This window comes from Manacus vitellinus, unplaced genomic scaffold (assembly GCF_001715985.3).
Source record: "Manacus vitellinus isolate BGI_N305 unplaced genomic scaffold, ASM171598v3 scaffold_23_pilon, whole genome shotgun sequence".
Lineage (NCBI taxonomy): Eukaryota > Metazoa > Chordata > Aves > Passeriformes > Pipridae > Manacus > Manacus vitellinus.
The window spans coordinates 7,603,594-7,614,314 of NW_021939718.1; positions in this window are offsets into that span (position 1 = coordinate 7,603,594).

Consider the following 10,721-nt stretch of genomic DNA (forward strand, 5'->3'; position numbering starts at 1 on the left):
GAATTCTTTGTCCTGAAAGATTAAGTTTCTCATCAGAAGCCATTCTCAAGATGAAACCAGCCATGAGAGTACTGCATATCTTTGTGAATTTTCTGAAGTGATTACTTTCCTTGTCTAGTCTTTCTGAAAAATTATCCTGCTGAAAAACAATTGCTGTAATTGAACTGAAAGCCTGCTAGGTAAATTTATTCCAAAGTGTAAGTTTAATAGTTATCTATAAAGCAAAATATGAGTTTTGCCAGAAAGTCTTTCTAATGCTATTCTGCATATTTTCTTTTGGTGGGAATAATTCCTGTGGTCTTTTTGTTGGTCCCACAATTACAAAGAATGCTATAAAGCAAATTACAACTGAATATTTTTAACTCCCGTAGAAACATTAAGCAAAATAGCGGAAACAATTACATTTGAGCTGTATTTCCAAAGCAGGTGTTTTATTTTAGTACTCAAGGTCAGAGAAGGGAGAAGGAGAGGATGTGTGTGTTGAACAAAAAGCCATAATGGAATTGTGCAAATTCATTCTGTTCTCTCATAAATGGATATTCACATATTCAAAACATCATTGAAAATTGAGGCCAAAATTTCAAGTGATTTTATTTCAATCAGCTGTGCTAAACCACTATAAAGAGCATTATTGGTCTGACTTAACAAGTGTCTGAATGAATGATATCAGAAAATCTGCACATTCAAAATCACACTTTCTTGCATAAGTCAGATTTTCCAGAGGATTCAGAAAACTGGTTCGAGTTTGATTTTGGGGTTTTTTTCCATCTCTAAAAGAAGCCAAAAGAGCTCATATCTTCACTTAGTCAGTTAAAGGTAAACAAGTTCCAAGGTGTCACTTGGCTGCGACTGAGATCACAGATATTGGATACTGAGCACTTCCAAAAGGATGTCCTTCATTTTCAGACTTAGGACAAAAAAATGTAATCAAACTAAAAATTAAATCAATTGAATTCAGGCACTGTTTTTCTCTCCACTAAACCACAAAACTGCACTCTACCCCTTCTCATTAATACAAATACATAAACACTGACAGCACTGGTTTGGGGAAAAATGAAAACTGTCACTACCAGTCACCTCATCAAGAGAAGAGCAGTCAGTGTTGGCAGCAGTCTCTAGCCATCATATTGACTTACTTTATTCAGATTAAGTGGAAAATACAAAATGAACTCAATATTTACCTCCAAATGAGCTACCGTGAGTATAAATTTGCTTACTTGTTTGTCATCCAGGCATTTTACCAAAAGGGAATGTAACATGAATCCCACAGAGAAGACTCCTTTTCACCCTAATAATGCTGCTACTTTATTGGTCATTTAAAGTAAGTTATAAATATCTAAAATATCTGTGGCTCTGCACTCAAAGAGGATTTGTATCTACATTTCCTAGATAAATCCAATTGCCATTTTACAATTGCAATTCTTTCCTCAAGAATCAAGATCATGTAAAACAACGAGGTGGAAATGCAACTGAAAGGTAAAACTCTAAAAGATTCTGTACATTTAGGTGTAAGAAAAATTTGTACATTCCACAAGACACCTTCATGATGGAAAACAGTCATTTAAGGCTGCATTAATTGTGTAATAAATTTTGTTTGGTGACACTGTAGCACTCATTTGAATCCCTGACTTATCACAAACTCTGCCTTTAAAAAAGAAGTCATCTAGGTGGTCACACCACAGGTTCCAAGCTCTATGCTCACAAAGCTAACCTCTCCCCGTGGAAGTCTCCAAAAACAGATGGACCGCTCAACTGTAGCTGGAGCCTGCACCGAGGAACAATTGCCCTTACCAAAAGCACACACTACCAAAGCTCCTCCAGCTGTTACCCACCCATAAAATGTCCCCTTATATAGGCAGAGGGGCACGGACAGATCGCTCATAGACCAGTATGATTGGCAAAATGTCGGCTTTATTAGAAGAAAGACACTTTATATACTTTGTATTATGCTCAAACATGTGATTCTTCTTCACACAGCATTGGATACATAAGGAAAACATACTTTGTTGTCCACTGTTAATTGGACCACAACAGGTGTTCATATGAGCTGAGGACACACATTTACCCTCCTGAAACTCCACCTTAACTTTGGCAGGGAGCCTCCTTTGTTCTAACTTCAATGCCTGTAGCCATACTTAGCTAGCTTTTACTGTCCACACCCAATTATGCCAAAGCAAGGCTCACAGGAATGCAAAGGAAATTGTTCACATATAATCTCTATTCTCCCAACACCCTTAGGTTCCCACACACCTTGCCCATGTGACACAGGGAGCATGGCTGAGCCATTTCATCTTTCCCAGCTCATCTTTCCCGGCAGCATCAGCACAGGTAAACTTTTCTCCTCTCCTGCCCCCCTCAAGAGTAAATTTAGCCTTAGGGCAGTCAGGGGTTGATGAAGATTTAGTTTCTTCCATCAGGTATCAAGAAGGATCATTTTCTGGCTCTGCACTGAGTACAAGCAAAATTATGTGTGTACATACATATCTCTATCGAGTTCTCCCTGTAGGTACAGGGCCTAGAAGGGTCCAGCTGTGGAGGCATTTCAAAAGCAGGTACTGTCCTGTGGCCTTCTCTGAGCAGTGTGTGGGACAAACGGACAGCCAGCCTGCCCTAGAGGGTTCTTTGAAGCCAAGATCAGCTCTTGGCCAGTGAGTGTTTTCTTCTGCTCTCTTTTCATGGGCCATTTCCTTGCAAACTGAGCAAGGGAGAAACCTCTGCACTGCTCTCTGGTTGGCAGCAGAGTTGTAGCACATGGGTGTCCAGGAGGCTGCAGCCACTGCGTGCTGCTGCTCAAAACAGCTCTAGGCACCATCCCAGTGACACTGAAAATGTGTTCCGGATGTTTGCACAAGGAAAGACTGACTGATCTCAAAGGGACATGCTCCAGGGCTCTGAACCACACAAAGAGGACAAAAATAACTGGAGACATGGAAATTGAAGTGCCGTTGTATTAGGGAAAAGGTCTGAGGTATACTGGAACATGAAAAACTAGACACCATTGCTACTCAATAAAGCAAATTTTTTATTATGAAAGGTGGTTAACAATGAAGACAGACACTCGAGAGAAGGGGAATAGGAAGGGGGGGAAGAGAACCAAAAACCAAAGAGGAAGGCACGACACCCTACTCACCCAGGTGTCACTTACAAGATGGTCTTACCCACTCTAACTACTTATAAAGCCCTCTGCAGCAGCTGCGTTTTCCAAAGGGTTGGCAGGCTCCCACTTCAGCAGGCACCCCCGCTATCAGCAACTCGGTCCTTCGTGTAGAGCCGGCCTCGAACACGGAAAACGTGTCTGCTTTCATACAATTCAGTGGGCACTCCTGCCCGGGGAGGTGTGGCCAGTACCGCCCTGCCAGAGGTTCCCAATCCCACCCTCTTGGTTATGTAAGTGCACCTCTTCTGCGCATGCGTGAGAACTTCGGAAATCCCCCTACGCATGCGCGGTGTGTTTTGGGGGTCTTTCTTAATTGAGTCTGGGGGCGAGCATTCCTCACTTCATCATCACTTTCTCCTCCAAATGCCATTGACGGACAATTAACCAATCACAGGACACCAATTAAAACAGTTTATACAGAAGTTCTTCCTCCAAGAACGAATTCACTGTTTTATCAGTGAACTTGTCAGGTGGAACTATAAACTATTGTAGGTGGCTAAGGCCAAACACAGACCAAAAATATCATCACAACTTCATCCCAGTACAACCGTGAAGCAGAAAAACCAGACAAAACTACATTTAAATTCATGTTTTAATAGAACAGGCTGAAATCTCTGAGATGCAACCTGGAAGTAACATGATAGATCGTGTCAGTATCAGCTGGATTACTGTTCACATGGATTAATTTTCACAATTCAATAATCCATACTGTATTGATTTCATGAATCCTCCTTCACATACAGATTCCAAACTGCAACAGGCTGTAAGGTGACTGATTTTATGCTCTTTATTTAAGAACTACATCCATTGCTTAGGCATGGTTTCCTATGCATAAATCCAGAGGCAAGTGTGATGCACCACACAGTGAGAAGAAAATTACATATTAGAAAGGTCTGGAAGGGCAAAAGCTAGTACTAGAAATGCATGTTAATTTTGAAATCTAGACAAGGGACTACCATTTTCAAAAAAGACCAAATTAAAAATACTCATTAAACTACCACTCAGAAAGTGAAGGGAAACCTGAGAGACTCAGTTTTGTTTGGTAATTCCTGGTTTTGAAAGGGGTAGGTTCAAAATTCAGACTGCACTGCTGTACCTGCTGTGACTGGGCAATCTAATCCTGGGATGTCTCTGAATCACTATCAATCGAGAAAATTCTGCTCCTACCTAAAAGTATCTGGAACATCTTGGGATGCTAAAACAAGACTATTTCCTATGCACATGCTCTCTACAGGAGGGACATGTGTTCCTCCTGGCTGGAGTGTAATCCAATGCCATGAGAAAGGATTTAATTTCATTCTTTGGAATGAGCATTTCTTCGTATTTCTCTTTATAAAATGAATATCATACATTTCAATGCAGTTCAGTTTACAAGTTGGTTAAGAGATTCAATCTCCTTCTACCTCTAAAAAGGTGAGGTAGCATTTTGGTGAACACCAGCTGGGTGAAAGGTTCTGCTGTGGTTTTTGTTATCTCAGGTCTGGTTTAATTCGGTAAAAGCCCTTTTAGTGTCACTGAGCACTTAGCTCGTGGTTGAATTTAATCAAAGGTAATGGCCCTAATTCATCACAATTTAATAGTATGAAGTATCAGGAGAGTATTAAATATTACAGTAGAAAGAGGGTAATGATACTCATTCTTTCCACACAGGTCGCTTTCAGCTGCCTGAGCTGCAGTTGATTGTTCTTGTAGCTCCCTCTCTGCTAGCTCATGACAGCTATCAACAGACCCACAGACCAGACAAGAAGGTGTTCTCCCCTCCCCTCTCTTCCTCTCCCCTTCTATTTCATGGATGGAAATAGAAGTCATCAAGTCTGTGGTTTTTTTTTCCCAAAATCTCTTAGCAAAACACTGTCTAATTCACAGAATAAATTAATACTATCTAATGTCTCAAAAATCAACAACCTAATTAAGAATAACATCTTTATTATTTGGATGATCAGGTCCTTTTGCAGCTGAATTAAAGATCACAGGTTTGATAAAAACCGTGAAGCTCTAGAAAAGAAGAAGCCAACTGCCTTGACTATCCTTTACCAAAGCATGTCAGAAATTCACATGTCCTTCCCTGGCTAACTGTAAAATTAATGTTGTATTGCACACCTTGTAGAAGGTGTGTGCCTGATGAAATGACTGAGGTGCTGTAAGGTGTCTATTATCCTGCTAATCATTCATTAACTGGCACTCTACCTCTGCAGCAGCAGCAGCAGCACAGGACGATGAGATCCTGAGCTGTCCTGCATGTTCTCTGCACGGTCTGTGTGAGAGGCAAAGCAAGCTTGGGGTTTCCTTACATGTGAGGACCCACACGCATTCTACAAATTCATAATTCCCTAAAGGTCAGTGGATCAGATGGCAGGAACAGCTGATCATCTCAGTAGACCAACGAACAAGTAGCACGGTTTGAGCTCTGCCAGTGGGTAGAAAGTCTTACCAGAACTATGGTATATAAGGAAAAGAGGCACAACACATATATAGAGTGCCAGCTCCAAGGCTGTCTTGGAAGGGAGTCCTATATGTGCACAGACATGTTGTAAGGACTTAAAGAGCACCACTGATGGCCTCAAAATGCTGTCAAAGCCACCAAAGGAACTTGAGATAAGCACAAAAGGGTGGAATTTGCAACATGAAGGCACTAATTCCAGGCTGAGCAAGGCACATCCTAGTTAATGCATCCAGACAAAAATTTCCACTGTGTCAGACTGTGGGAAAGAAAGCAACTGCTTATACACATGCCATCCCAAGTAATGGGAATGGCATCTACACCTTGTGAATACCCAGAACCTGGACTGTATAAAGTTGTTCAGAAGAACAACTCTGGGACCTCCATCACTGAGAAGACCAGGGTGAAGAAGGACTAATGGGATGTCCCTGGAACCACAGGGTGGTTACTGTCTTCTGACAGAGTTCCCTGAGGCTGTGGCTTGATACATAGCCATGTGGAACCAGAAGGGCGGCTGAAATGAGGAGAGTTCCTAGTAACTGAGTTGGTTACTGAACCAGTACAGCCTCCACTTTTTTCCCATGCATTGACTTTGACCTACACTTGCTAAAAAAGCATTTTATTGAATGTCAGGTTTCAGTCCCTGAAGGTACATCAAAAAGGCTGACACAGAAATCACTGGATCCAGGATAATTTCCTGAAAACTGTGTGAAATGAAAGAGGAAGAAAAACAGCAAGGTGGAAAATACCAGATTTCAGCCACACTTGGAGGCAGAGATATTCCCCTCCTGAGGCCTTCTAATTTGAAAATGATTACAAATTCTTCCTTTCTTTCTAATGTACTGTCCAAAGCCTGTTTAACCTTCAGCAACAAAAGCTTCCTCTTATCCTGAAAGAGATCGATTGAGGAAATCTTAGGCAGGTAAGAAGAGACAGAATTTTTTTCAGAATATGTTTCTTCTGGATTAACCTCTCAGAAACGCATCCAGAAGTGAAGAAAAACATTTTCTTAAGCACTGCAACTGAAATAAAGAGCTGATTCCAAGCACACACATCTTTTCCTCCCTCTCTGAAACTGTTCCCCAAGTCCCAGCTGAATCTTCCAATTTTGGTCTGTCCACTTGAAGCACTTTAGTGTGGTTGCTTCCTGGAAAGCAGCAAATTCTTAAAGATCTCTTTGATCTTCCTCCATCTCTTCCCAGTAGGAAGGTAAGTCACAGCTGCTTTAGAGTTTCTGCCATGTGAAGGGACTACTTTGCAAAGTTCACCTGGGGACAGGTTCTGAACACCCCTTACCTACAGACCTCCTTCTCTCTGCTCTCTGCACTGACCCACTGCACGTGTTCAGCAGCTGGTATGGTGGCTTTCCTGTTAGGTATTTGCTTTAAGAAATATTTGCTTTGACAAGTGCTCTCATTCTGCATTGTTTCAGGAAATTTCCAACCATTCCCCTTGTACAAATCATTCCCTATTTGTGTCATTTCTGTAAGGTGTTGGCCCACAGGTGCTGGGTCACAACTAAGATCCTGCTCTGAATGCATATCCAGAAGCAGGTGAAGAAGAAAGCAAGTTTTGTGATATTCCCTGGGCTTTTCTTCCCTGTTTAGAGATATCAATAAAACTTTGTTTGTCAAGCCAATCAGTCTGGAGGGGAAACAACTCTGCAGCACAACAGATAAATAGCAAAATGCACAGTACCTGAAGTACAGAGACTTCACAGCCCTTTCTCCAAAGAGAGATGCTTTGTAGTCAGGTTTTCTTCCCCTGCTCTTCAGTAACACTGACCTACAGCCCTGAGGTCTCTTTTCTCCGTTGGCAGGCAGCAAGGACTAAATTACACTTGCACTTACCAGGTAGTGCCAGCATTCCCACCTTTGTTGTTCCCTGCAGGTTCCATTGCCTCAACTACTCCTCCCCGTCAGGCCTCTGAGCATGTCTCAATCACCATCACAGCACATGCTGCTCTCCCCTAGTTGAGATCCTCTTCCAAGCAAAAAGTGAGTGCAGCTGATGGGGTTAATAGCGGGTCTATTAGCTCCCAGGATGGAGATATCGACTGGGAAAAGTTTCAGGTGTATCCTTGATAAGGAAGTCCGTACGCAGCCCTAATGGAGAAAACAAAGGCAGGCTGTAAAGTTGGTAGGCCTAGGATGTGGGAACTGCAATAAGGCCTTGAGCTTTGCCAAATGTATCGCCCATAGATCCTAGCCAATGAAAATGCTTTTGCTTGCTTACCTAAAATAAGGATACTGCTTACTGCTAGCAAGGGGTATAAAAAAGCAGATGAGAAAATAAAGAAGAAGAAGACATCTTTCCTGCACATAACTGACTCCTGGTATTTTTATCGGCCATCACGACTCTACACTGACATGTAGCCACCAGAACTTGCACTGTCTTCCCACATAGGAAAATCCTGAATGAGAAATATGCCTTCCATTAACTGCTACATGTTCTAATACTGCTATTTATCAGCTGCTGAAACTATGAATTTCTGTACCCTTTTCTCCTCCCCCAGATGTTACATTTTGCACCCCAAACCTGCAAACCCTTCATCTAGTGACGGCTGAATGTCTACCCCATCTGTAGTTAGATGCCACCACTTGGCTGAGCCTCTCTTCCTTAGACCTACAACTTTTTTCCCAGTTTGTGAAATGCCTCCTCTTCCGTCAAGGCACCTTCCAGATCTTAACAAAGCTGGATGAATAGACTGAGAGCAGCCCTGCAAAGATGGAGTGGGGGGATACTGGCGAATGCAAGATTGGATGTGAGCAAGTGCTGTGTGCTTGCAGCCCTGAAAGCCCATGGTATGCTGGGCTGCGTCTAAAGAAGGACATCCAGTGGGTCAAGGAAGGGGATTCTGCTCCTCTGCTCCAGTGAAACATGGGAACAGGTTGCCTGGAGAAGTTGTGGATGCCCCATCATTGGCAATATTCAGGGTCAGGTTGGATGAGGGTCTGATGAGCCCGGTCTAGTGGAAAGTGTCCCTGACAATGGCATGTGAGTTGGACCAGGTGACCTTAAAGATCCCTTCCATGCCTAGCCTTTCTGTCATGTTATGATTTCAGGGCACATGAGATAGGAGGGAAAAAGAAATTAAATGCAATTGAGGCAGTGATATAATGAGGGTATATTCTGGGGTACATGTGTGCAAAGAACTCCACAGAGTATCACAGCACACTGAGGCAGAGTCCTTTAAAAGCATGAGATGCATTTCCTGAAGTATCTGTGGCCTTAGCTTTCATAGGAAAAAGGGAATATGTAGTTACTCTGAAATTCCAGGTGCTGCCTGCACCTTTGGACCTTTACAACTCTTAAAAGGTAACCAAAGTTCAAATCCAAATGAAAAGAAATACAATGGCATACTTTAACAGGCCCTTGTTAAAACAAAGAGAAATACCCCTCCAATTAACAACACCAAGAGTCCTCATTAACAAAATTCCATCTTTTTCCGTGTAGAGATTGCTAAACACCAAAGTGTGGTAGTGGACACCCTCCATTTGCACAGGTTTGAGGGGGGATCTCTGCACCCTGCAGTGGAGCTGTGTGGAGGCACACAGCACCCTCGGCTCGCACCAGTCTGCCCTCAAAGCAACAGACGATGCTCTTCCAAATGGAGAGAGAAATGCTTGGGCTAATGCTTCTGCATGATGACAGTAGCCAGAGGCAAGAAGGGATGGTGGGACAGCCCAGCCCAGGTAGTGATATGTAGCATTTGTGGGCACAGACCCCGTCATATGTAAGGCATGCAACCGAATTGAGGTGCTGTTCAAGGCACGAACCCCACTCAAACACAAACAAGTGCCAGAGTAGAATTACCGTTTATTCAAACTGCCTAGGTTTAAATACCACGCCTGAACATGTCACGTGACCCTCTAACCAATGACAATCAAATATTGTCGGAGAACCCGGGAGACCACAACTCCCATGGTTAATTGCTGCATTCTTCCTGCCACACTGAATCAACTTTATTAAGAACAACAAAAGCTTATATAGACAATTCAAACTGTGATACATCATAACATGTGACCTTCTCAGCCAATGACATTTGAGCACTCCATTGAGCATGTGCGACAGAGTACCGCAGTACAAGTCCCAAAATGCCTTGCAGCACTCTTTCTGTAGCATAAACCACCACATTTCCCCTTTCCTTATTATAATTATGATGAGTTACAGAACAATTTTTAAACCTTTTTCTTAAACTTTTCTTAACAGAAACAAACTTATCTTAACCATTTGTATAAAACAGGGCCAAAAGTGGTAAGGCCTTTATTAAAACTGGTCACAACTTTATTAACTGTGCAACTTTCAATTATTCAGAGTTTATAAATATGGTTTATATAAGATTTTTTTATCTGAGAGTATTCGTGTAATTGGCTGAGAAACATCAGCTTATTTTAAGGGGAAATGTAAGAAAAATCCTTGCTTTCAATTTATGAAATGGCAAAAAATACTTGCAGGACAAGGAAAACTGCAGCAAGAAATCCTTTATCGCAGCGCTGGGTGCAATCCCAAGTCACATGGCCCGGAAAAGCACACGTGGTTTGAAAAACACACTCTTTTTGTGTAGGGTTGGTGTATGCCTTATATAATAAAGAAAAACACCTCCTCGTGTGATGGTGAACAAAGAGCATTTATTTTAAAATCGGCGCTGTTTTATCCTTTAACACCATGTGACTTCTTTGACCAATGAGGTTACCTATGTCAGCACATGCTCTCCTGGGCTCCTCTGCCCTGGCACATACCCTGTGCCTTGGACACACCTCCCACATTTTTGTACCCTCTTGGTCACTTAAGATGTTAAATACTCAACAGGTAACAGGTATTTTACCTCAAAAGGTAATTTTTCGAATTTGGGAGGGGGTGTCACCCTCCCTCCTGATTAATTGCTGATGTACCCCCCTGTCCTAGTTAGGACAACTGAGATCAGTTCATCATGGTGGGTGTAACCCAAAACTGTATTCTATAGCCTTCCATGTCATTTCCCAGAAACTAGACTATTGTTGTCAATAGACTATTCGCACCCTCTGCCCATAGAGCCTGACCCCTCAGGCTATAAACTAGGTGTTAAGAGGCCTGTGAGATAGGAGGATGTTTCTGTCCTCACACCCTTTGTGAAACTCCCCA